The sequence below is a fragment of the Bos grunniens genome, chromosome 15 (assembly GCF_055505025.1).
Source record: "Bos grunniens cultivar Pamir isolate PY7600 chromosome 15, Bosgru_T2T1.0, whole genome shotgun sequence".
Lineage (NCBI taxonomy): Eukaryota > Metazoa > Chordata > Mammalia > Artiodactyla > Bovidae > Bos > Bos grunniens.
In genome coordinates, this window is record NC_141179.1 from 72,718,655 (window position 1) to 72,744,790 (window position 26,136).

General features: G+C 40.0%; 1 long non-coding RNA gene across 11 annotated transcripts in view; it reads right to left on the minus strand.

The window, feature by feature from the left end:
- Window positions 1-26,136, minus strand: part of LOC147358453 (uncharacterized) — a 137,930-nt gene that overhangs the window by 106,400 nt on the left and 5,394 nt on the right. For 5 of the 11 annotated variants that reach the window (XR_015141683.1, XR_015141680.1, XR_015141684.1 and 2 more), the window contains exons 2-3: window positions 15,650-15,881; window positions 4,937-5,056 (exon numbers count right to left, since the gene is read on the minus strand). The exons of 2 other annotated variants lie outside the window; for them this stretch is intronic. This is a non-coding gene — a long non-coding RNA (uncharacterized LOC147358453). Of the gene's footprint in view, window positions 1-4,936; window positions 5,057-15,649; window positions 15,882-21,593; window positions 21,669-26,136 lie in introns of all 11 variants that reach the window. 4 more of the 11 variants (XR_015141682.1, XR_015141685.1, XR_015141688.1 and 1 more) reach the window with 4 other exon arrangements.

Consider the following 26,136-nt stretch of genomic DNA (forward strand, 5'->3'; position numbering starts at 1 on the left):
TGAAACCTGCTTACTAGTTTCTTCCAGAATCATTCAATATGATTTAGCATTTATAAAAAGTGTGGAGCATATTTAAAATTATTCTGAATAATTGGACATAAGAAGGATTTCCACTTTATGTTTGTATTGATTTAAATATCTCTTTGAACATAAGACAGGAAAAGAGGAGAGAAAAATAATCTTGGGGAGAAAAAGGGAAGAGAACTCTTCTCCTAAAAGATGTATTTTATTTTCCCTCTTAATCTGTAGGAGAGATAGTAACTTCAAAAAGCCCCTTAGCTTAAGCTCACAGAACATACTGCTCCTCCTCAGTGGAGTTTGCAAATTCAGATCAGCAATTATTCCTATTAAGTAATCACCTCATTAAATATTTCATCAAGGAGTTGGTTGCTGTGCCCATCTGTCTTTTCCATTTTCAATTACAGTGACCATAATTCTTTTATGGGGAGGTGCATGTAACTTTTCAATCTGCCTTAAATTTTTCTCCTGTAAAATTGAAATTTTATGGGATTTCCATAGGATACAACTGATAGTAGGCATTGAAATTCTGTCCCTTTATTCTTTCTCATTTTTAAAGTCAGGGCCATTTCCACCTATTCTTAATATAGAAATTAAGAAAAGGGGTATCAGACAAGACAGGCAATTATGCTGGTATTTCTATTTGCCTCTCTGATCTGTAGTAAATCATTCAGTGACAATTAAACTGTCAAACTTCCCCCTCACACAAACTGACCAACTTAAAGATTAGAAGTTTCTCCTTCATTAGGGAAAATCCACTGGAAAACAAACAAAGAGTAAATCAAACACAAATGGACCTTAGCTTCAAGTGCTCCTTTGCAAGGAGAGAGAGAGGCACTGGAGAACCACACCCACTCCGCAACTCACATATGTCCTTTCCACTGTTCCTTACTTCCTTAGTAAACTGAAGTCAAAGCAACCTTGAACTAATCCAGATCATCATTCTCAATGGAAATATTGATGAGGTTTTAGGATCTAGCCAACATATCAGAACCTTCCATTTTTTCTTGTTTCGTAACATGTAAACAACATTCATCTAAGGGATTTCTCCATGTTAGGAATTCTAAGCATATGAATTCTTTTCACACTCAATGACAATTGAAAGTTTCAAGACTTAAGAGTTCAGTGTGCTGGAAGTGTTCACTATGTGGATAGAAAGTCACCCAGGCTGATAAAGAGAGTCAGGAATGACAGGGAGACCAGTACACAGCAAAGAGGAATAAAGGGAGTCCTCGAGAAGGTCCCCGGAGAAACACCTGGAATATAATCCCCTTAGGTATAAATCTAGTGACCATGCAAGCCTAATGCTTCAGAGACAATTCGAAGGCCTGGGCAATGCTTTCCAGAGACACACTAGCCTAAAGGCCAGGAAATGGTGGTGTTTTTGTTTTATGGTTGCTAATGAAATCTGTCCAGACTAAGAGGAAAGGGAAAAAAAGACTCTAGACAGCTTTTTAAAATGAAGATTAGTTGTCCTGCTAAATACTCAAGAAAAAAATTAGACCCTATTTTGCATGAATTGTTAACTTCTATGGATGAGGACCAAAATAACTCAATAGAGATTGTTCTCGTTTAAAGAACTCAAGAGAAAAATAAAATGGAAAGGAGAGAGCAGAGAGTAGATACAGGTAATGGAATTCGGAGTCTCTGACAGGGTCTATGTTTTATAACTCTGTTTATTTATCAGTAGCCCAGGTGGGATCACTGCAGAATGCAGTCTCAGATAGCACATAATTTATTACAAAGTTTAATTTCTACCTCCTTTAGGAGCTTGGGGTTTTATCTCTGGAATATCAGCAGTGGGAGGATTCATATTAACCAGAGAAGCAGCTAGGACTGGTTGATAATTTTAAAGCCTTTAGACAATGCTACATATCCCCAGGCCCTGGATCTGCAGTAATGGACATTCTAATAATTGATGTTCATCATTTCATTAATTGCTTACTGTGAGTGAAGTATGTTAGAGGTGACTCTCCTTTCTTACTGGGAGATGAAGTTATCTTTTATGCTGGAGAAAGCCATCTCCTGTGATGATTCAGAAAACCTGGACTTAACTTTCAGAGCTTCTTAAAATGTCCAAATCCCTCTTAACATATATTCTCAATGCACTTTACTTAGTTGCTCAGTCGTGTCCGACTCTGTAGCCCCATGGACTATGGCCCACCAGACTCTTCTGTCCACGGAATTTTCTAGGCAAGAATACTGGAGCAGAGTGCCATTTCCTACTCTAGGGATCTTCCTGACTCAGGGATCGAACCCATGTCTCCTCCTTTGGCAGGCAGATTCTTTACCACTGAGCCACCTGGGAAGCACCACATTCTCAATAGGCAGACAGAAATGCAGATGAAAGAGCAGAGATTGAATTAGCCATTTGCTTAGTGGAGTTCTTATACAGCTCAGATGCCAAGGGAAAGTGTGTACAATACCACTGCCCTGTCTCAGGTCCTATTAATTAGTTCAGTTGCTCAGTCGTGTCTGACTCTTTGTGACCCCATGGGCTTCAGCACTCTAGGCCTCCCTGTTCATCACCAACCCCCAGAGTTTACTCAAACTCATGTCCATTGAGCTAGAGATGCCACACAACCATCTCATGCTCTGTTGTCCCCTTCTCCTCCTGCCCTCAATCATTCCCAGCATCAGGGGTTTTTCAAATGAGTCAGTTCTTCGCATCAGGTGGCCAAAGAATTGGAGTTTCAGCTTCAACATCAGTCCTACCAATGAACACCAAGGACTGATCTCCTTTAGGATGGACTAGTTGGATCTCCTTGCAGTCCAAGGGACTCTCAAGAGTCTTCTCCAACACCACAGTTCAAAAGCATCAATTCTTCGGTGCTTAGCTTTCTTTGTAGTCCAACTCACATCCATACATGACTACTGGAAAAACCATAGCTTTGACTAGACAGACCTTTGTTGACAAAGTAATGTCTCTGCTTTTTAATATGCTGTCTAGGTTGGTCATAACTTTTCTTCCATCTTAATTTAACTAGCAAAACAGGTCCCGGATGCAATTCCTCCTCACTCCCTCTGTGGACATCACTCCAGTCTTGTGCAATCAACATTCCTTGCCTGGATAAGGTCCTGATTGATCTCACTTCTTTCCTTCTTTTTCTCTCTAAAGTCTCTTTTCCATACAGCAGCTAAGTAAATCTGATCACTTCACTTACCTGCTCAAAACTAACTCGTAACTTTATTTCACATTCATAATATATCCAGACTTTTGCCACGGTCCACAAAATTCTACATAATGTGGCTCCTGGTTCTTGCTTACTCCTCTGATATCATGTTTTACCTCCTGTAATCAGTCAGACTGGGCTTCTGCTTATCACACAAGTTCCTGCTCAGAGTAATGATACTTATTTCTGTCTATACCTAGAATGGGCTTCCCTGGTTGCTCAGACAGTGAAGAATCTTCCTGCAATGCAGGAGACCCAGGTTTGATACCTGGGTTGGGAAGATCCCCTGGAGAAGGGAATGGCTACTCATTCCAGCATTTTCCACGTCTGCAAAATACCATGGATAGAGGAACCTGGCAGGCTGTAGTCCATGGAGTCACAAAGAGTTGGACAGGACTGAGTGACTAACACTTTCATTTTCATATCTAGAATACTCTTTCTTAGGTACTCTGTAGGCTTGCCCTATGGCTTAATTCATATATATATATTTGATGCCAATTTCTTGGACCAACAGATATAAAATGGAGGCATCCTTGTTGCCATTTGCTTGGTTTTCCTTCACAGCTCTTATCACTTTCTGTGTTTAGTTTCTGATCTTTCTGCTCCTTTGAGAATGGAATATTAGCACTGCATTTCTAGTGCTTAGAACACTTTCTGATGCATAGAAGACACTCAGGAAATAATTGATTGAGGGATAAAAGAGAAAGAGATGAAGGGAGGGGAGGAGGGGGTAAGGGAGGGAGAAAGAAAGGAAGAAAAGAAGGAACATAGAAGTTAAATTTACAAAAAAACCCTAAGCAATTCATATCATTTTATCATTTATTACTTAAAAGGATGAAATAAAAAGATTTAGCATACCAAGAAAGTACAGGTAAAATTCCAACTCCTGAAAAACTTCAGACATGAAAACCTTCTTTCCCCCTTTCCTCGCAGTCCTGGCTGGGAGGCTGGAAAGAGGCAGCGGCAGTGTGCACCCTTGCTGCTGGGGAACCAGTGCCAGGAGGTGGCAATGCCAGTGCCCAGGAGTGCAGACCCAAACCTGTGCAGACCCAGAGCTGGCAGCAGTTTGAGGCACTCCGAGCCCAGCCAGGACAACCTCACCTCCCGCTCCCGCTCGTTCTTGGTTAAATGCATTTGTTTAAAAAAAAAAAAAAAAAACAGAAGCAGCAGCAGCAGCAGCAAATTGAAAGAAGCAAATATTTGCAATAGGAATGACTGTGTGATGATAAAGAGGAAAAGCAACTTTAAGAGTTACTAATTTGCTTTTCTTTCATTTTGGCTATCAGTTTAATGACCAACAAACACACACAAAAAAAATGCACCAAAAAATTTTAGAAAAAAAGCCAGAAAGAACTGAGATTGTCAACCAGCATCAGCTGTAAATCAATTTGTGATCAATTACATTAAACGCATGGCTCTTACGCACCATCAGGGTTCACAGTGATTGTATTGATACTGCTCATTTGACTAATTTGCTCATCTAGTGTAAACACCAACAAACAACCATAAACATCCATATGTTGTGGATAATTTCTTCCCCGTCTTGACTGTTGGAAAATAAAATTTCAGCAAATATTTTGTTTTACCTCAATTCACCATCTAGTGGCAAAGTAGGTGAACACCGGATTCCTGTTGAAAATAACATGTCCTCCCCACAAATATTTGCCTAGCGTTTACTTTGCACCAGGAATTGTATTCAGTACAGTATTAAGAGGAGGTGCTTACTACATAATGACAAAACTCACAGTGGGCATTACTGGATTTCCCTGGTGGTCCAGTGGTTAAGACTTGGCCCTCCAAAGCAGGGAGTGTGGGTTTGATCCCAGGTCAGGAAATAAAATCCCACATGCCTCTCCACTGGAAGACTGAAACATAAAGCAGAGGCAATATTGTAACAAATTCAATAAAGTCTTTAAAAATGGTCCACATGAACAAAAGTCTTAAAAAAAGAAAGAGTAATATCATCCCATTTTGCAGATGAGGACATCAAAGCCGAGAGTGAAGGATATAGGAAGTAGTCCAGCTGGTAAGTGAAAAGAGCCCATAAACCTATCCAGAACTGTGCCCCCCCATCTCATCAGAATGCCCTCTCGTTAAATTGGAGGTATAGTCTATGGCTAGATAACAATTTTTTCTTCTAAGAAATTAGCCTGAACTTGGCACAGCTGGCAAATAGTAATAGTTATCATATAATCTTAGTGTTGATTTCCAGAACAGTGCGCTTGGCCCACGGGGTTACTAATCCAGAATGGTCCAGGTACCTGCACGCGGGGGAGCAACAGCAGCGTGCACACTGATGACCCTTAAGTCACGGAAACTTGAATAAGTCAATGTAAAGAGTTTAGTGAACATACAGAGGACAGGTCTCTGTAGGAGTAACCTCCACTAGGCAATGAACATATTTCTGGGTTTAGAGACCAAACACATTTTAGTTCAAGTGAAAACACATCAGAATTTAAATGTGTATCGTTAGCAAATATAAATAAAACCACATTATGGACAATATGGTTAAACTTAATAGGCAGATGGAAAGTATATCTAGAAAAATGAAACTCAAAGATTAAGAATTTTTTAGTGCATTTTGGGGCACATTGGGACTATTTACCATATTCCAATTCTCATTCTTTAAAGTATGAAATATGTTTAGTGTGTTTTGAAGTCAGGCACAGCCATCTGTCTTTCGCAAGACAATGGTACATGAGAGAAAACTTTGTGCTTCACCTTCCAGGGCCAAGCGGTTAAAAACTAGTGCCCAGTTCACTTTATTCCTTTTTCCCTGGCACAGGGATGGTAAGGTTCACAATGGTGGAGGTTCTCATCAGCTTGGGTCCTGATGGAGCAATGAAGACCGACTTCACATGGACACATGGTTGAGTGAGAAATAAAACTGTTGTTTTAAGCGACTGGGATTTGGCCATGACTTGAAACACATGAGCTCATCCTTAAACAAAAGAGAAAGTCCAATCTGACATTTGTTGTTGTTCAGTCACTCAGTCATGTCTGACTCTTTGTGACCCCATGGACAGCACACCAGGCTTCTCTGTCCTCCAATATCTCCCAGAGTTTGCTCAAGTTCATGTCCATTGAGTCAGTGATGTGATCTAACCATCTCTTCCTCCACTGATCTCTTCTCTTTTGCCTTCAATCTTTCCGAGCATCAGGATCTTTTTCAATCTGACATTATTCTGACATTATTTGGGATGGAGGGTCCTCTGAGTACAACCATTTTAGGTTCATCTACAAAATGAAAATAATCTCATGGGTAATCATCTTGGTGCCACGAGCCATTGATGTTGTCTAATTAACTCAACTGTATCTTACTATTCTTTACCAAAATAACTTTCAATGAGAACTTTTCTTACCATGTAGCCTGCAGGAAGTAATGGGAAACAGCTGCCCTGCCTGTCAATTATATTTCTCCATCATTGAACTGATCCTTGGCATCTTAAACTAGTCAGAGTCCTATTAGTTTGGCTAATATAGCTCTGGCCCTGAGAGGCGGACTCCATGAGTAAGGGTTCATCGGCTAAAATGGGCTTGGGGAAACCACACAACTGCTCCTAAGATGCAGAGGGAGAGACAGAGGCAGATAAATTGCCTGGCTATTTGCAACAAGATCCTTGTTTAAATTCTGCTCTCATGAGAAGACCAATCACCCCTTAGTCCTTCTGAAGCTGATGAAGCAAAATATGTTCATAAAGCTATGTCTATACTTTTAATCAGTGCTCTTCAGACATTTATTTCTGGTCAAGAAGGCAGGTGGGAGAGCAGGGGTGTCTCTGCTTTCCCTATTGGATTTCCAGATTGCCTCATGTGCTTGGATATTTTGTTGAACAAATAACCTCCTCCATCAAATTGACAGGTCTTTTTGGTTAACTTGTTTTCATAATAAATGTTCCATCACCTACATCTATTTTTATTAAACAAGGTGTGGTGAGGAAAGAGAAAAGGTTTTGTACAGTCAGTGGGCAATTCTGTTTTCAGCAGCTATGGTATTTTTAATTCATGTTTTTATATCCTTTAGGATAATGTGTACCAGATTATGAATGTCAGGCATGTAATAAGATTACTTTCTATTGCCATCCATTTTCATAGGAAATCATGGACAGGTTCTACCGGTTGAGACCCACAAGTATTTGACAGCACCTGACTTATAAATTACTCCGTTCCTTCAGCTGTTGATTGATTTCCAGACATAAATAACAAAGGAAATGCCAGAGTAATAATTCATCCATTCTTTGTGGTCATGACTTGTGTTTCAGAAACATTGTTTATTTTGCTGGGGTTCTGACTGGACTTATAATTTATCTGGCCCTGTGCACACACTGCTTTTGTTTTTGCTCCTTCAGATTATTGTCCCCAGGAAGGAACAGCAAGTATCAACCATTCAAGTGACTAAATCCAAAGTTCTGTATACCGACGACCACCAATTCTGAACTAAATTTGCTAGAAAGAAGCCAACACAAACTGTTGAGAGCAAGCATTAGCTAAACCCATTTGTGGGATTAATTGCAAATCTCTCAGCCTGATAAAAGATATATATCAATGCAGGAGACCTGGGTTCAACCCCTGGACTGGGAAGATCCTCTAGAGAAGGGAATAGCTACCCACTCCAATATTCTTGTCCGGAGGATTCTGTGGACAGAAAAGCCTGGTCCGTGGGGTCACATAGAGTCAGACATGACTGAGCAACTGAACAACAATTGCTTCACAGTGTTGTATTCATTTCTACTGTATACAACACGAATCAACTATTATATATATATTATATCTCCTCCCTGTTGAACCTCCCTCCCCACAATCCCACCCCATCTAGGTCACCACAGCACAGAGCTGAGCTCCCTGAATATACAGCATGTTCCAACAGGCTATTTGTTTTACACACTGTAGGGCATCTATGTCAATGATACTTTCTCAAACATCCTCCCCTCTCCTTTGCCCACTGGATCCACAAGTCCATTTTCTATGTCTTTGTCTCTATTCCTTCTCTCACATAGGTTCATCATTTTTCTAGATTGCACATATACATGTTAATATACGATATCCATTTATCTCTTTCTGACTTCACTCTGTGTGGCAGACTCTAGGTTCATCCACATCACTACATCAGACTCAACTGTGTTCCTTTTAATGGTGTTTCTTTTCATTTGTCCATTGCTTCCCTCCCTTATTCCCTCCTCCCTGTTTCCATCCTTTCCTCCTTTATTCCCTCCTCTTTCCTGAATAAAGCACTCATTAGTGTCTAATACGGAGAAGGCAATGGCACCCCACTCCAGTACTCTTGCTTGGAAAAATCCCATGGTCCGAGGAACCTAGTAGGCTGCAGTCCATGGGGTCGCTAAGAGTCGGACACGACTGAGCGACTTCACTTTCACTTTTCACTTTCATGCACTGGAGAAGGAAATGGCAACCCACTCCAGTGTTCTTGCCTGGAGAATCCCAGGGATGGGGAAGCCTGGTGGGTGCAGTCTATGGGGTCACACAGAGTTGGACACGACTGAAGTGACTTAGCATAGCATAGTGTCTAATACAGACTTCTTAACTCAACTGGACTACTCTTTATACTTCATTCTTCTCAAGTCTTGTGCTCTCACTCACAGCTTCTCTGTCTGGAATGCTCTCTTCATTTTCTATGAACATAAGTAGTCTCCATTCTAAAGCTACTGGATATAATTCATTTTCCACTAAGTCCTCAACAAACACTTGAATCTGTATTACCTCTCTCCTATGGCATTTACTAAGATATTCATTATTTTAGAAATATTTGCATGTTTGATGCTCACCTTTTCTACCCATCTAGGTTTGCCTGGAGAATCCCAGGGACGGGGGAGCCTGGTTGGCTGCCATCTATGGGGCCGCACAGAGTCAGACACAACTAATGCAACTTGGCAGCAGCAGCAGGTTGTTAACATGCTAATTGCTTATGGGAAGAGTGCTGTGCTTAGTCACTCAGTTGTGTCCAACTCTTTGTGACCCCATGGACTTCAGCCCACCAGGCTCTTCTGTCCATGGGGATTCTCCAAGCAAGAATACTAGAGTGGGTTGCCATGACATCCTCTAGAGGATCTTCCCAACCCAGGGATCAAACCCTCATGCATTCCAGGTGGATTCTTTACCATCTGAGCCACCGGGGAAGCCCAGACCTTATCTTAACTCTGAGGCACCCGCATTGCCTTCCATTGAATGTATAGAAATAATATCTACACAAAACCCCAAATGATAACAATAAATACTACAGAAAGGTCAAACTCTAGACTGCAGATATATCTCAGTTTGAGACTCCCCTCTGTAAATATACTGATTTGAAATTCTGAAGACCCCTCTGCATCTCAACTGCCTGCTGCACAAAGTGGAGAGAATTGCACTGGAACATTTATGACTTCAAAATTCATGACTCTAACACATACCTTCTGTTAAATGATGCAACATCAGATAAATCAGAGCATCTCACTATCACAGATAGAGGCTTTAAAACATTCAGGGATAATTTTACAGACTCTCTGTAGATAAAAGAGTCAACATATCAAAACCCTTTAATGTAATAATAGCAGATATTCATTACTGAGCACTTCATAGAAGGCAGGTACTGTGTTAGGTGTTTTTTTTTTTTAATTTTTATTGGAGTATAGTTGCTTTACAATGTTGTGTTGGCTTCTACTGTGCAGCAAAGTGTATCAGCTATACATACACATATATCTCCTCTTTTTTGGCAGAGTTCCCTGTGCTATACAGTAAGTTCTCATTAGTTATCTATTTTATATTTGTGTGTGTGTGTGTGTGTGCGTGCGTGCGTGCACACACGTGCTCACTCAGTCACTTCTGACTCTTTGCGACTCCATGGACTGCATCATGCATGGCTCCTCTGTCTATGGGCTTCTCCAGGCAAGAATACTGGAATGGTTTGCCATTTCCTTCTCCAGAGGATCTTCTCTACCCAGGGATCATACCCTTGTCTCCTATGTCTCCTGCATTGGCAGGCAGATTCTTTACCACTGAGCCACCTGGGAAGCCCAACATAGTAGAGTATGTACGTCAGTCCCAATTTCCCAACTCATCCTACCCCCACCTGTTCCCTCCTTGGTGTTCATACATTTGTTCTCAACATCTGTGTCTCTATTTCTGCTTTGCCAAAAGGTTGCCTTGTACCATTTTTCCCAGGTAGCTCACTGGTAAAATAATAATCCACCTGCCACACAGGAGACTCAGGTTCAATCCTGGGGTCAGGAGGATTCCGTGGAGAAGGAAATGGCAACCCACTCCAGTATTCTTGCCTGGGAAATCTCATGGACAAAAGAGCCTGGCAGGCTACAGTCCTTGACGTTGCAAAGAGTTGGGCATGATTTAGCAACTAAATAGCAACAATACCGTTTTTCTAGATTCCACATATATGTGTTGATATATGATATTTATTTTTATCTTTCTGACTCACTTTGCTCTGTATGAAAGACTCTAGGTCCATCCACTTCTCTGCAAATGATACTATTTTGTTCCTTTTTAAAATTGCAGCCATGAAATTAAAAGACGCTTACTCCTTGGAAGGAAAGTTATGACTAACCTAGATAGCATATTCAAAAGCAGAGACATTACTTTGCCAACAAAGGTTCGTCTAGTCAAGGCTATGGTTTTTCCAGTGGTCATGTATGGATGTGAGAGTTGGACTGTGAAGAAGGCTGAGCACCGAAGAATTGATGCTTTTAAACTGTGGTGTTGGAGAAGACTCTTGAGAGTCCCTTGGACTGCAAGGAGATCCAACCAGTCCATTCTAAAGGAGATCAGCCCTGGGATTTCTTTGGAAGGAATGATGCTAAAGCTGAAACTCCAATACTTTTGGCCACCTCATGCGAAGAGTTGACTCATTGAAAAGACTCTGATGCTGGGAGGGATTGGGGGCAGGAGGAGAAGGGGACAACAGAGGATGAGATGGCTGAATGGCATCACCGACTCAATGGACATGAATTTGAGTGAACTCCAAGAGTTGGTGATGGACAGGGAGGCCTGGCATGCTGCAATTCATGGGGTCGCAAAGAGTCGGACATGTCTGAGCAACTGAACTGAATATTCCATTGTATTTATGTGCCATATCCTTATCCATTCTTCTGTTGATGGATATTTAGATTGCTTCCATATCCTATATATTGTAAATAGTGTTACAGTGGACATTAGAGTGCATTGTTTGGAATTATGGTTTTCTCTGGGTGTACACCCATGAGTAGAATTGCTGGGTCATATGATGGTTCTTTAGTTTTTTGAGGTATATTATTTTCCACAGTAGCTGTATCAATTTACATTCGCACCAAGAGTGCACAAGCGTTCCGTTTTCCCCACATCCTCTCCAGAATTGTTTGTAGATTTTTTTTTTTTTTTTTATGATAGCCATTCTGACTGGTGTGAGGTGTTACTTCATTTTAGTTTTGATTTGCATTTCTCTAATAATTAGGGATGTTGAGCATCTTTCCATGTGCCTCTTGGCCATGTATTTTTTTTGGAGAAATCTCTATTTAGATCTTCCACCCATTTTTTGACTGGGTGTTTGTTTTATTGATACTGAGCTGCATGAATTATTTATTCTGGAAATGAATCCCTTGTCGGTTGCTTTGTTTGCAAATATTGAGCTAAGTATTTTAGATTATGCTCTCCAATGCTCACCAGAACAAATAAATAAAATCATGTAATAGACTTTATTGCACTTATTTTACTTGTGAAAAAAACTGAGGCACAGTTAGATTAATCACTTGGCCCATTCAAAGTCAGAATTCAACCAATGTCTATCTGATACTCTTTCTACAAAAGCATAGGTAAAAATTCTTATGTACTCTATATACATATGTTAATTGGTATCAATACATAGTATATTAACATGATTTTTTGGCACAGAGCATAATTAATATTTTTAAATATTTCATGTAAGTTCAGTTTCTTTCAATTAACTTTTAAACTTGACCTTAAAGACCTTTGTCAATTGCCACCCCTAATAAGTGATGTTTTAATTAACTCAATAGTAGCCAGTGATAATGTCTGAAGGGGCATGGAACCTACAACACACTCTCTAACGCCAATCTCCCTAAGCCAAGCATTTCCAGTAGTGGTTATTGTTTGCACAGAATCCTCTAAGCTCTGTTCTTGTCCGCATGCTCTAGGGTATACATCAGAAGGCTAGAATTAACGATACAGGCTGGACCCAGGGAACACAGCCAATAGAGACAACCAAGGCAATGTAAAGCATGTCTTCATGCACGATCTTCACATTCTACCCTATCATAGTCCAGACACAGGGACCAAGATGAACTCTCTCTCTTTTAGGAAATTCTCCTAGAAATAGTTCAGTCATCCTGTTGAGCCAACACTGCTGCATCTTCGTGTGTGCATAAAAGCCAATGTCAAAGGCACATTTAACAACTGACAAAGCATTCAGTCACTTGTCTGATCCTAACTACCCTCTGAGGGAGGTGTTTCCCCTAACCTCTTAGTTACAGAGAATGGTTGGTGTTCTCTTATTCTTTTATTTCCTTTTAAAACACTTCCCACCTTCATTCTTCTCCCTTGTAACTATTGCAACAATTTTATACATATGCACTAATTGTTTAAATAACGTGCAGTCTTGCATTGTACATGTATTATTTCAGACAAGTAAACAGTGCTGTACCATAGATCACATTCTGTACATACTTTTTCCCCTTCACTGCTGTAGTTTTAAGATTGATCCATGGTGCCATGTGCACGTCTACCTTTTTATTTAGCCTTAATTAATGGCATAATTTACAGCGTGTGTTTGTTGTGTATAAATTATCCTGCCCCAATGATAAATATAGAGATGGTCTATGACTTAATCTTTTTCCAAACAATACTGTACTGAATATTCTTATACAGAAACCCATATCAGCCATTCTCAAGGCAATTAGCCATAGCAATCCCTGTAGAAAATTTGACTAAATATTGCTTTAAAGGTACATAGAATGACTGCAACAGTTGGGACTTAAAGAAGCAGTGCTCAGGAATCCTGTGACTCCATACTCACTCCCATACTTGGCATTCCTTAGCTTGCTAATTTCTTCCAATCGGATGCATGCAAAGTGATATTTGTTTACTTTGCATTTTGCTTGATTTGAATCTGAAATCATATACCTTCCATAAAGACATGGATTTTTGGCTATGTTTAATGATATATCTACTTTTGGCAAGGTACAGGCTCTCAGTAAATGTTTAACTGAATGTTTCATCATATACTGATGGTCTTTTTGCATATTTGCTATTACTACTTCTACTATTACTACTGTTACTGTTTTTATTACTATTTTGTCTATTGGGTTTTCTGCATTTTCTTTTTGATTTGGGTGAGTTCTTAGTATAATACAGATATAAATAATCATAAGTTTTATTTAATCTCTTCTTCCATTCTGTCATCTTTTAGCTTTTTCCCACATCCTTACCATAACAGAAGTCCCTAATTTTAGTATAATTAAATAAATAAAAGGCTTGCTGTGTGGTCTATTCTATGATAATTATTATAAAAAGCTTTCTCTAATGTACAGATTATAAACATATGCTTCTCATTTTCTTCTATCAACCTGAGTAATTTTACATTTCACACTGTTTCATAATCTATCTGGAGAATACACTTGTATGTAATATTACCAAAAAAACCTGATTTTTTTAATCCCCCCCCCATATTTTGAAGCAAATTTCACATTATCTATTAATGTCACTACAATAGTGTCACTTCAAAGATTTGTATAGTTTCTTTCTGGTTTAGTCCTCTGTAGACCCACACACAATAAAAACTACATGAATAGTGTCCTTGGAGTTGGGCACAGTGATGACCTGTGCTCTTGCTAGATATTGCTCTGAGCAAACTTGACTCATCTCCAGTTACAAAGACAGTGTCTGAATTTCCCATTATAAATAATATTTGTTGCAGGATTTTGGTAAAGAACATTTAATCAAGTTAAGGAAGTTCCTGAAGTGTCAAGAGTTTTTTTTTTTTTTTTTTAATGTTTGACTTCTTTGAAAATAGAAAACATGATTTTTTTTCCTTTGGTTAATACCCTAGAGAAATTACATTGATTAATTTCCTGAGAAATGAAAAAATCATGGGTTAAATATGACTTGATCACATGTGTTTTAATGGACTACAGTTTTATTAAGTATTTTAATATCCATAGTCTTCCAAAATAACTTTATTATTGTGCATTCCCACCAGCAAAAAATGAAAGTTCCTCTTGCTCTATAATCTTGTCAGCATTTGATATCATAAGTGTTTTGGATTGTGGCAGTTCTGTTAAGTAGGTAGAGGTAGCTCATTGTTGTTCTGATTTGCAATTCCCTCAGTTCAGTTCAGTTCAGTCGCTCAGTCATGTCTGACTCTTTGAGAGCCCATGAATCGCAGCACGCCAGGCCTCCCTGTCCATCACCAACTCCTGGAGTTCATTCAGACTCATGTCCATCAAGTCAGTGATGCCATCCAGCCATCTCATCCTCTGTCCTCCCCTTCTCCTCCTGCCCCCAATCCCTCCCAGCATCAGAGACTTCTCCAATGAGTCAACTCTTCACATGAGGTCACCAAAGTACTGGAGTTTAGCTTTAGCATCATTCCTTCCAAAGAAATCCCAGGGCTGATCTCCTTCAGAATGGACTGGTTGGATCTCCTTGCAGTCCAAGGGACTCTCAAGAGTCTTCTCCAACACCACAGTTCAAAAGCATCAATTCTTTGGTGCTCAGCCTTCTTCACAGTCCAGCTCTCACATCCATACATGACCACTGGAAAAGCCATAGCCTTGGCTAGACGAACCTTTGTTGGCAAAGTAATGTCTCTGCTTTTGAATATGCTATCTAGGCTGGTCATAACTTTTCTTCCAAGGAGTAAGTGTCTTTTAATTTCATGGCTGCAGTCACCATCTGCAGTGATTTTGGAGCCCAGAAAAAATAAAGTCTGACACTGTTTCCAGTTTCCCCATCTATTTCCCATGAAGTGATGGGACCAGATGCCATGATCTTCGTTTTCTGAATGTCGAGCTTTAAGCCAACTTTTTCACTCTCCTCTTTCACTTTCATCAAAAGGCTTTTTCGTTCCTCTTCACTTTCTGCCATAAGGGTGGCGTCATCTGCTTATCTAAGGTTATTGATATTTCTCCCGGCAATCTTGATTCCAGCTTGTGCATCTTGATGTTAGATTTTGTCGAATGTATTTCCAGTGTCTAGTGATACGAATATTTGATTTTTCTTCTTAGTCTATTGATGTGATAAAGTACACTCATTGATTTCCAAATGTTACAACAGCTTTGCTTACTTGAGATAAAAAGTGCTTGGTCATTGGTAGGTAACTCTTTTTATACATTGCTGGGTTCAATTTGCTAATAAAAACCAACAACCCTTCTAGATCCTTCAGGTAAATGAGGTCACAAGGCAAACTTCTGCCTCCAAAACTGGAGAGAAAGGGAAAAATACAGATAATTACAGCTTACCAAAGCAGAAACTGAGGAGAAGAAGTCCTGGGGAAATGGTGCCAGAGAGGGACAACCTCAAGTGTAACTGACAAACTGCTGGAGGCTCAGCATGGAAAAGCCTGAAAATTAAGAACTCCAGAGGGGCCCAATCATAGAAAGATGCCTCCGTCCTCCTTATGAGTTTTACATCCAGCAGCTCAACAGTGAATTCAACTGGTTCTTACAGTGAACACTGGAGAAAAATCTTCTCCTGTTTCATAAAGGGAAGAAGAAATGTAACCTTTTGAAATAATCCTGAACAATCTGCTTTTCTTAATAAGCCCTGCCTTAGGAGAGACTGTTTTATCAGAACTTTAACATGCATACTTAATTTAGTCAAGTGAAATGTAACACTTGGAATTCACTGGAGACAAAAAAAGTGTTAAGTAGGCAACGATCACCTTAAGATCCCGAATCCTCTTCTTGATTTCTCTCTCCTTTATTCCTAAGAGTTGATCTGTTTTCTATCTGTTACAAATTGCTTGACAAAAATATTAAGTAAAGATAGCGCATCTCATCCAAATTAGATTACTTTTCAAAATATCAGCCAAACAAATATATCTCTAAGTTGAACATTAGAAAAAAATTAGGGGTAAGATTAGGTCAAAGTGCCTTTACAGTCCCTAGAAATCATGTACATCACACACTCAGCCAGCAAATTTATCTTGAAAAAAAAGGAAAATGGACCCAAACAAACAAAAAATAGTCCTGATTTTTTTTTTCTATATGGAATCATTCATTCTTGATTAGAGGCACAAACTGCTTGGAAATGGATGCCAGAAGATAAGAAAATAAAAATACTCCTAATAATGGGCTCTAGGATTATGTACTTAAAACATTTCTCTCTCACCAGCTTATCAGGCGACCAAAAAATTGAAAGCAATTTGCATTGGAAATAGAGAGACACTTTATGATGGGTACACTCTCTGCAGCATTCTGGAAAAGCCAATAAAAGCAATTATTGTGCAGTTGTGTTGCTCATTAGATGATCAGTGTAAACAAATAACACAGCTCAGAATCAATCACCTGTTTCTCCTAGAAGCAAAGGGAGCTTGGTACATGGAGAAGGAGGAAATATTCTGGACAGGACTGGCTCTTCTGGGTTAGCTTCTGAAAGCAGCTGTTATTTTACATGACATATATGTTTGTTAGAGAGGGTATCAAGATGCCCTCAGTGGCACACTGAAGGGCAGAAAGAGGGAAAGAGAGAGGAATGCCCGATTTCTAAATCCTTCATAACAGCCTCCAGAACATAGTAAGCACAGGCAGATATTGGTTATTAGAGCTGAATAAAGATAGCGAAAAATAAAATAATTCCTATCCTTGGAAAACAGTGAAAAGAGGGACAAGAGATGGAGTCCTCCAGTCTGGATGCTTGTTACGGTCAAAGTGTCCTTGTGCACGGGACTCAGGAATTATGTCATTCCCACTATCATGATGTGACCCCTTACACAAACACACAAATTAGCAGAGCTCCTCCTTCCTTATGTAATATCAAAGAATCCTTCGGGGAAAACCAAGGTGATTGTGTTCAATTTTATCTAACGCATTGTAACAGTATTTGTCAACTTGCAGTCATTTTGCCTCTCACCCACTGGTACCATTTAGTAACATCTGGAGATATTGGTTGTTACAACTGAGAAAGGTATTACTGGCATCTAGTAAGTAAAGGCCAGGGATGCTGCTAAACATCCTTGAATTCTCAATGAAACTGGAAAGAAAAAAATATGTTATCCAATGCATAGGACAGATTCCTTCTAACAGAAAATTATCTGTTTCAAACTATTAATTGTGCCAAAGTTGAGGATTGATGCAATAAATAACAGTAGGTAAAATCAGCTGTACATGAAAGATTGGTCCCTGTTGCTGTTTATCTGATTTCCTGACACTCTATAAGAATCTTAAGCTTTCCTTAATAGATATTAAAAAGAAATCTTAAATAAGATGTCATCTCTCAGGGACAGACCTAACATTAAAGGGGGTGCTTGTTCAGATTGCACCCCTCTTCGCTCCATAGAATAATGTTCCATTATTTTCAACATATATTTTATCAAAGCAAAATAAAGCCTTTCTTTTTCATCACATGGGTTAAGATACTGTGGGATAGTTACAGTTATCTTACCTCTGAGATCTCTGCCCTACTGCCCCAAGAACTGAATACTTAAATATTTCAAAATCTCAGGGCACAGTGTTGCTGGAGAAAGTTGAAGTGATTCATACATGCTTTCTTCTCTACAACCAAGTAACTGATGTCTTTCACCAAGACAATTGGAATAAAAACTGAAGTAGTCCTTGGATCCTTTGATTCAGTCATTAATTATCTCAAGGTACATATTGACCTCAATATTCATAGGAGGGACTGATGCTGAAGCTCAAGCTCCAATACTTTGGCCAACTGATACTAAGAGCCAACTCACTGGAAAAAACCCTGGTGCTGGGAAAGACTGACGGCAAAAGCAGAAGGGGGTGACAGAGGATGGGATGGATGGATGGCATCAGAGACTCAATGGACATGAGTTGGAGCAAACTCTGGGAGATTGAAGGACAGAGGAACCTGGCGTGCTGCACTCCACGGGATCACAGAGTCAGACATGACTTAGCCACTGAACAACAACAACATACTGACCTACTACATACTGGGCATTGTGCCAGACATCAGAGCACTGATAAGAGGACAAATACCATCCTTTTTCCTCACGAAACATAAACATATGGCCTGTGAGTTGCTAGGGCAAGGGGACAGAGGTGACACAGTGTTCACAGACAGGTAAACCCACAGTTATTGTGACAGGAAAAATAATCTCCCTTCTACCAAGAGAAGTCTACTTCCAACCCCTAGGATCTGTGAATACATTATCTTACACAATACGGAATTTAGATGATGGATAGAATTGATAATGGGCGACAAGAGTCTCAAGGGAATACAACATGAGACATGTGGGCATCTTGACCTCCAAAGCTGTAGGGTAATATATTTCTATTGTTTTAAGCCTATACATGTGTAGGGTTTTGTTACAGCTGCTGTTGTAGCTGTTGTTTAGTTGCTAAGTCATGTCTGACTCTTTTGCAGCCCCACGGACTGCAGTCTGCCGGGCTCCGCTGTCTATGGGATTTCCGAGGCAAGAATACTAGAGTGGGTTACCATTTCCTTCTCTAGGGTATCTTCCTGACCCAGTAATTAAACTCACATCTCCTATATCAGCAGCAGGGTTCTTTACCACTGAGCAGCAGGACACTAACGCAAACGCCTAGTGCTTTGAAGAGGAAAAATGAGACACACCTGAGGCAGGCAGAGTTATAAGGGGGGGGGAGGGCGGGGGGGGGGGGGGAGGGTGTGTGTGTACGCGCGCATCACAGGATCTGAGGGGTTAGGCAATCAATCAAGAAAAGCTTTTCAGATTAAACTCTAAACTGGGTCCTGAAGAATACATATGTGTTAGTCTTTTGAAGAATAGTATAATAGAGCTCCAGGCAGAAGGGACAGGGACAAAGGTTTGGAAGTGAACAAGATTGTGCTTCTGGTGAAGTGTGTTTCATTGCTCAGTTAGTAGAGTAAGAGGAATGCAAATGAGAGAAAAAGCAGGAGATATAAAGATCAGAAGATTCAGTACTGCAGACCAAGTTACTGAGTCTGGATTTGACTCTAAAAAATAGTCAATAACAACTTTTAAATAAAGAAATGAAAGGGTCTAATTTTAGAGAAGAAAAGTGCTCTGGTTTCTGTATGAAGAATGGATTGGAGAGGAAAAAATTGGGAGCAGGGAGACCAGTTTGAGAGAGTTGCCAGCAATTCCTGGGAAAATGGTCACCCACAAAAATCCATTGCACTGGAGATAGAAATAGATAGGTTAAGAAAAGTACGATCAAGAAGAATTGGTTAAAACATGTAGACAAACGACTAGGTATCTATGATGATGAAGAGGAGGAGCCAAGGATGAAACCCATGTGTCCAGCTTGGAAAATTCAATGGATGGGAGAGAGCCTTTCTGCAGAACAGAGAAACATGAGGAGTCAAGAATTTCACTCAGAAAAAAAAAAAAAAAAGATTTAAAATATGTTCATGTTGTAGGGTCTGAGAAATACAAGGGTCAACCAGAATGCCAGGAAAGTAGTTTGCAGGACTCCATGGCTGTGTGATGTCTTACAGCTACACATTCCTGCAGGACCATTTGCTAGGGTCAGACTTTGAGAGTGCCTAGGAAGGGGGTCCCTGGTGGCTCAGATGGTAAAGAGTTTGCCTGCAATGTGGGATACCTGGGTTTGACCCCTGGGTCAAGAAGATCCCTTGGAGAAGGAAATGGCAGCCCACTCTAGTGCTCTTGCCAGGAAAATCCCATAGACAGAGGAGCCTGGAAGGCTACAGTCCATGGGTCGCAAAGAGTCAGACACCACTAGGTGACTTCACTTCCACTTTCAAGAAGGGGGTCGAAAGAGGATTAGTTTCTGAATGACTCATCTCTAAGCTTGGTGGTCTGTTCCTTTTAGTCTTGAAATTGGCCTTTGGATCATAAATAAAAAGCAGTTTTTAGTATAATATAGAAAAAGTGAGGGGAAAATTCATCTTTTAAATGATTTTCTTCTGAGTCAAAAATATCTCTAAAAATTAAAGAAATTTTTGGCCTTTTACTCACAGACATGAACAGTTATCTAGGTTCAATTAAGATTTGTATAAAAAGGAAAGAAGAGGGGATGACAGAAAGAGTAAGAGAATGAGAGAGAGGAAATCTTTTTCCTAAAAGACAACTGAACGGGGTGTGGGCGGGGGAGGATTCCCTTTCTTATAAGATAGCTGAATAAAATATACCCTTGCAGTGACTTTGAATAGCCCAGGTGGTTCTGGTGCAATAAATATACATTTCCAAGTTATTAGTGATTTGCAAACATGATTCACCTGTGGCTGATTTATGAGCATCAAAACATTGATACATGAATTTGTTTCTGAATTCCAGCATATCCTAGTGAGCCAGGGGACTATTTACAACCCTTTGCATTCTTGTAGGTGTGGGTTGCAGATGTTTCATTTCATTGTTGATAATATGCATTCATAAATATATATGTAGGCAGACACTTGAAAATTTGGAAGCTGTTTTATTATTCAAAATATATTCAATATGCCTCTAACCCTTATATCTCCACAACATCATTCTTTTTCATTCCTACCTTTTTTTTAACATCTGTATAATCAGCATACTTGCATTCTTTTCCCACCTGATCTTGTCTATATTGAACTGAAGGTTTTTTTAAACTCTATGGATCCCAATCTTGCTCATTTTCCTCTTCTTCTACTTAAATTTGTATTCTAAAATGGTATTTAGTTTTATCAAACTCTAGGTAGGAGAGCAGGAAGACCATCCCTAGATGGAAATACAGTTTCCTTCATTTACTAGCTATGTGACATTGGCAAGTTATGTAATTTCTCTAAATTTCAGTTTCTTTACTGGTAAAGTGGAGGTAATATGACCTACCACATAAGTTTATTTTACAATTGTGTAACATGGCCTTCTTTGTTCTACAGAGGATTTTACACCACCAAATAGTTCTCCTTTTTTTTCTTTTTTGTACCTGAATTATCTATCCTGTGTCTGAGAATATAGCTGAGTGTGGAAATAGGTAGAGTGTAGCAGATTACGTGGCAGAGATGTACTCCACAGTGATAAACATGACCCAAAAATGTAGTAAGAAATACAGGGAGAAAAGGAAGCATAGTTTTATGTAACATGGTTTTACTTAACATCTTTTTCTGTTATTCCAGATATGCCAATTCATGAACCTATGACTTTCAGGCCAAAATCTCGTTTCGATTGTGATGATGCATTTTAGAAGGCCAAGAAGAAAATAAAATACCTTTTAAAAGAAATTGTTAAGTGATATAACTTTAATTTCTGTGCACTTATGTGGGTGCTGTCATCTGTAGGATACAAACCTGATATCTTTTAAAATCACTAACAGGGATGACATCTGTTCCATCAAATTTCATTAACTTACATCCTTATGTGTGCTAAAGAAAAAAAAAAAAAAAAGGTATGTAAGGGATTATTTAATGCAGAATGTGCTCCAAACTTCCTTTCATACCTGCCCAAAGTATGTGTGAACATATGTGGAGCCTTCTTCCTTCTCGATGGCTTCCTGAATCCCAGCTTTGCCCCAGATTTCTTCCTGGCTAGTCTTTCAGGAAAATAAGACTTGTGGGTACCTGTTAAGTAATCTCCATTTCAAGACCTAATCACTTTCTATACAAACTTTTATTGCAAAGGGCCAACCAGTAAATATTTTAGGATTTGAAAACCCTGAAGTCTTTGTGGCATGTACTCAACTCTGCTACGGTAGCAGAAAATCAGCCATGGATGAAATGGAGACAAATGAGTATGGCTGTGTTGAAATAAAATTTCATGTACAAAATCGGCAGAGAGCTGGGTTTGCTCATGGGCCAAGTTTGAAAACCTGGGCTCTAGATCACCTGGGGTTAATTTCTATGATCTGATATTACTCCCTTCAAACAGGTCAACATTAAGGAGCAACATCAAAGAGTTGATATCAAAATGCAACTAAGGAAAATGTCCTGTGAGACTAGGGAAACAACAGAAACTCAGACTTTTGGCTGCAAAATTGATGTCTACAGGCTAAGCACCCTATGGGGAAGGCACTAAGGTGCCCTCAGGTTATCTGTGGTAAAGAACCAATTCTTTTCCAACCCATATGGACTGGAAAGTATTAAATCATATACTTTGATGACAATGGGAAATTGTTCTGAGAAATTCCTAAAATGTTTAATTTCATTTTTGGTATTCTTCTCAGTGTGAACCAGTAGCAACCTGATTAGGACCAGCAGAAGTCCACAGACCATTCTCTGAGGGTGCAAAGTGGTGTGTGAAAGGCAAGTGCCTGCCTGGATATGTTTCAGCCTTAAAGTCTTTATCATTTGTTGGTGTTTAGTCACTAAGTCCTGCACTTCTCTCTGGGATCCCATGGGCTGCAGCACACCAAGCTTCCCTGTCCTACACTATCACCCAGAGGTTGCTCATGTATGGATACTGACTGCTTCTGCTAAGTCGCTTCAGTCCTGTCCGACTCTATTCGACCCCATAGGTGGCAGCCCACCAGGCTCCCTCCTCCCTGGGATTCTCCAGGCAAGAACACTGGAGTGGGTTGCCATTTCCTTCTCCAATGCATGAAAGGGAAAAGTGAAAGTGAAGTCGCTCAGTCGTAGCGACCCCATGGACTGTAACCCATCAGGCTCCTCCATCCATGGGATTTTCCAGGCAAGAGTACTAGAGTGGGGTGCTCAAACTTCGAGTTAAGACCCTCAGGTCAGTGGTCCTAAGGTATCAAATTGGGTGCTCGGGATGGTCGCTACATGGTTCTCGGCAACACTGGCTAGAATCCCAATACAGGACTGCAAGGAAACAGTGGAATTCCACTATCGTAAGGCTGTCATAATTACTAAGCTTCTCAAAAACACGGTTCTGAAGGTTGAGAAAAAGAGGTGCTCAGGAAAAAGCAGGAGAGAAAAATTAGCCCCTGACCCCCCGCAACGCAAGTCGCACTCCTTGATGCTATTTAACAATTTCATCCTCTGCCACACCCTTCTCTTTTGGCCTTCGATCTTTCTCAGCATCAGGGTTTTTTCCAGTGAGTCAACTAGTTCTTCTCATCTAGGTGGCCAAAGTATTGGAGCTTCAGCTTCACTATCAGTTCTTCCAATGAATATTCAGGGTTGGTATCCTTTAGGATTAACTAGTTGGATCTCTTTGCAGTCCAAAGGACTTTTAAGAGTCTTCTCCAGTCCCACAACTTGAAAACTTCAATTCTTCAGTGCTCAGCCTTCTTTACGGTCCAACTCTCACATCTGTACATGACTAGTGGAAAAACCATAGCTTTGACTCTACCGACTTTTGTCAGCAAAGTGATGTTGCTGCTTTTTAATATGCTTTCTAGATTTGTCATAGCTCTCCTCCCAAGGAGCAATTGTCTTATAGTTTCATGGCTGCCGTCAATATCTGTAGTGATTCTGGAGTCCAAGAAAATAAAATCTGTCACTGCTTCTATTTTTTCCCCTTCTATTTGTCATGAAGTGATGAGATCGGATGCCATGATCTTCATTTTTTTTGAATGCTGAGTTTTAAGCCAGCTTTTCACTCTCCTCTCATCCTCATCAAGGGACTTTTTAGTTCCTCTTCACTTTCTGCCATGAGTGGTATCATCTGCATATCTGAGATTGTTGATACTTCTGGCAATCTTGATTCCCGCTTGTATTTTATCCAGCATGGCATTCCACACGATATAGTCTGCAGATAAGTTAAATAAGCAGCATGACAATATATAGTCTTGTCATACTCTTTTCTCAATTTTTAACCAATTTTTCCATGTCCAGTTCTAACTGTTGCTTCTCGACCTGCACACAGATTTCCCAGGAGGCAAGTAAGGTTGTCTGGTATTCCCATCTCTTGAAGAATTTCCCACAGTTTGTTGTGATCCACACAGTCAAAGGCTTTGGGCACAGCCAAAAAGCAGAAGTAGATGTTTTTCTGGAACTCTCTTGCTTTCTTGATGACCCAATGGATGTTGGTAATTTGAACTCTGGTTTCTCTGCCTTTTCTAAATCCAGCTTGAACATCTGGAAGTTCACAGTTCACGTACTGTTGAAACCTGGCTTAGAGAATTTTGAGCATTACTTTACTAGTGTGTGAGAAGAGTGCAATTGTGCAGTAATTTGAACATTCTTTGGCATCGCCCTTCTTTGGGACTGGAGTGAAAACTGACCTTTTCCAGTCCTGTGGTCATTGCTGAGTTTTCCAAATTTGCTGGTATATTGAGCGCAGCACTTTCACAGCATCATCCTTTAGGATTTCAAATAGCTCAGCTGGAATTCATTACCTCCACTACCTTTATTTGCAGTAATGCTTCCTGAGGCCCACTTGACTGCACACTCCAGGATGTCTGGCTCTAGGTGAGTAGCCAACCACAGCATCATGGTTATCTGTGTCATTAAGACCTTTTTTGTATAGTTCTTCTATATATTCTTCCTACCTATTCTTAACCTTTTCTGCTTCTGTTAGATCCTTACAGTTTCTGTCCTTTATTGTGCCCATCTTCACTATGACCCATCTGTCCTGGCTGGCCCTGCATGGCATGGCTCACAGCTTCATTGAGTTCTTCAAGCTGTCTTTATCATACTTGTTCACAAGATTATCTGCTGCATTTCTGGGAAATAAATGTGCACTTTGTTCTAGCATCCAAGGTCTCACATAACCTTGGTCCAGCCATATCGTTTTGGCAGCATCTTCCTCTGCATCCACAGGGATGACTTCCTGTGCCCAAACACATCTCCTGCCTTTCTAAATCTTGCCTTTGTCTAGACTATTTCCTAGTTCTGTAGTGCCTAGGTAAGTCTGTCCTCAGGATTATTCAAAACTCTTTCCATGAAGTCATATTTCCTTTCCCTTGGATGCAATTTGGCCATTCACTGGACATTCAAACATTGCATGTATTTTCTCTAACTGTCCTTGCTTTAAATAAGATTGTAATGCTCTCTGTACTTGTCTTGTTTGGTTGCTAAGTTGTGTCCAATTCTTTGTGATACCATGGGCTGTAGATGGCCAGGCTCCTCTGTCTGTGGGATTTCCCAGGCAAAAGTACTGGAATGGGTTGCCATTTCCTTCTACAGAGGATCTTCCTGACCCAGGGATCAGACCCAGGCATTGAACTAAGTCTCCTGCATTGGTAGGCAGATTCTGTACCACTGAGCTACTTAGGAAGCCCTTCTATTTGTCTTATCCTGAGACTAAATAGTGAGCTTCTAGAGCATGAGCTATATCTTATAGATGTGAGAGTATTCCTCAGAGTGCTTAACACAGTATTTTTTATATGCTAAAGGTTAAGTTAGCTCACAAATGAATGACTCTGAACCCACACCATAAACATTCTCTCTCTTACAGATCTCCTTTGCGTGCTTTTAGAAACGCATTCCTCCGCACTTTTGTCCTCTCCCTCTTCCACTTAGGACAAAAATGCTTGTCGGCAAGAGAGCTTGCGTACATAAAACCATAGGACACAGCAATCTGTGCTGTCAAAAGAAAACCAAATACATGCATGACTCATTTACGAATTTGTAAAATGGAGCCTAGAGAATGAAAATGCAATTTTTAGCTAATTTGTACTATTCTGAATGTCACTGTAAAGCACACATTTCATGGGGCAGAATGAAGACAGGCATAATTAACATTTATTTCAGCCACAAGCCAGGGCAACTGTTTGTTTCCACTGTGATCCCTAAGACTTTGCTCTAAGGATGAAAACTTCACTGGTTATACTGAAAGAAAAAACTGCCATTGGTAAGTGAGTAAAATTTTATAATCTCCATCAAAGATACACACTTGCAGAATTATGAAGCCAAGCTGGTATTTACCCTGCCACTGAATATGATTTGAATAATAATAAAAAACTGACAGGGTTAAGCTACGTTAGTG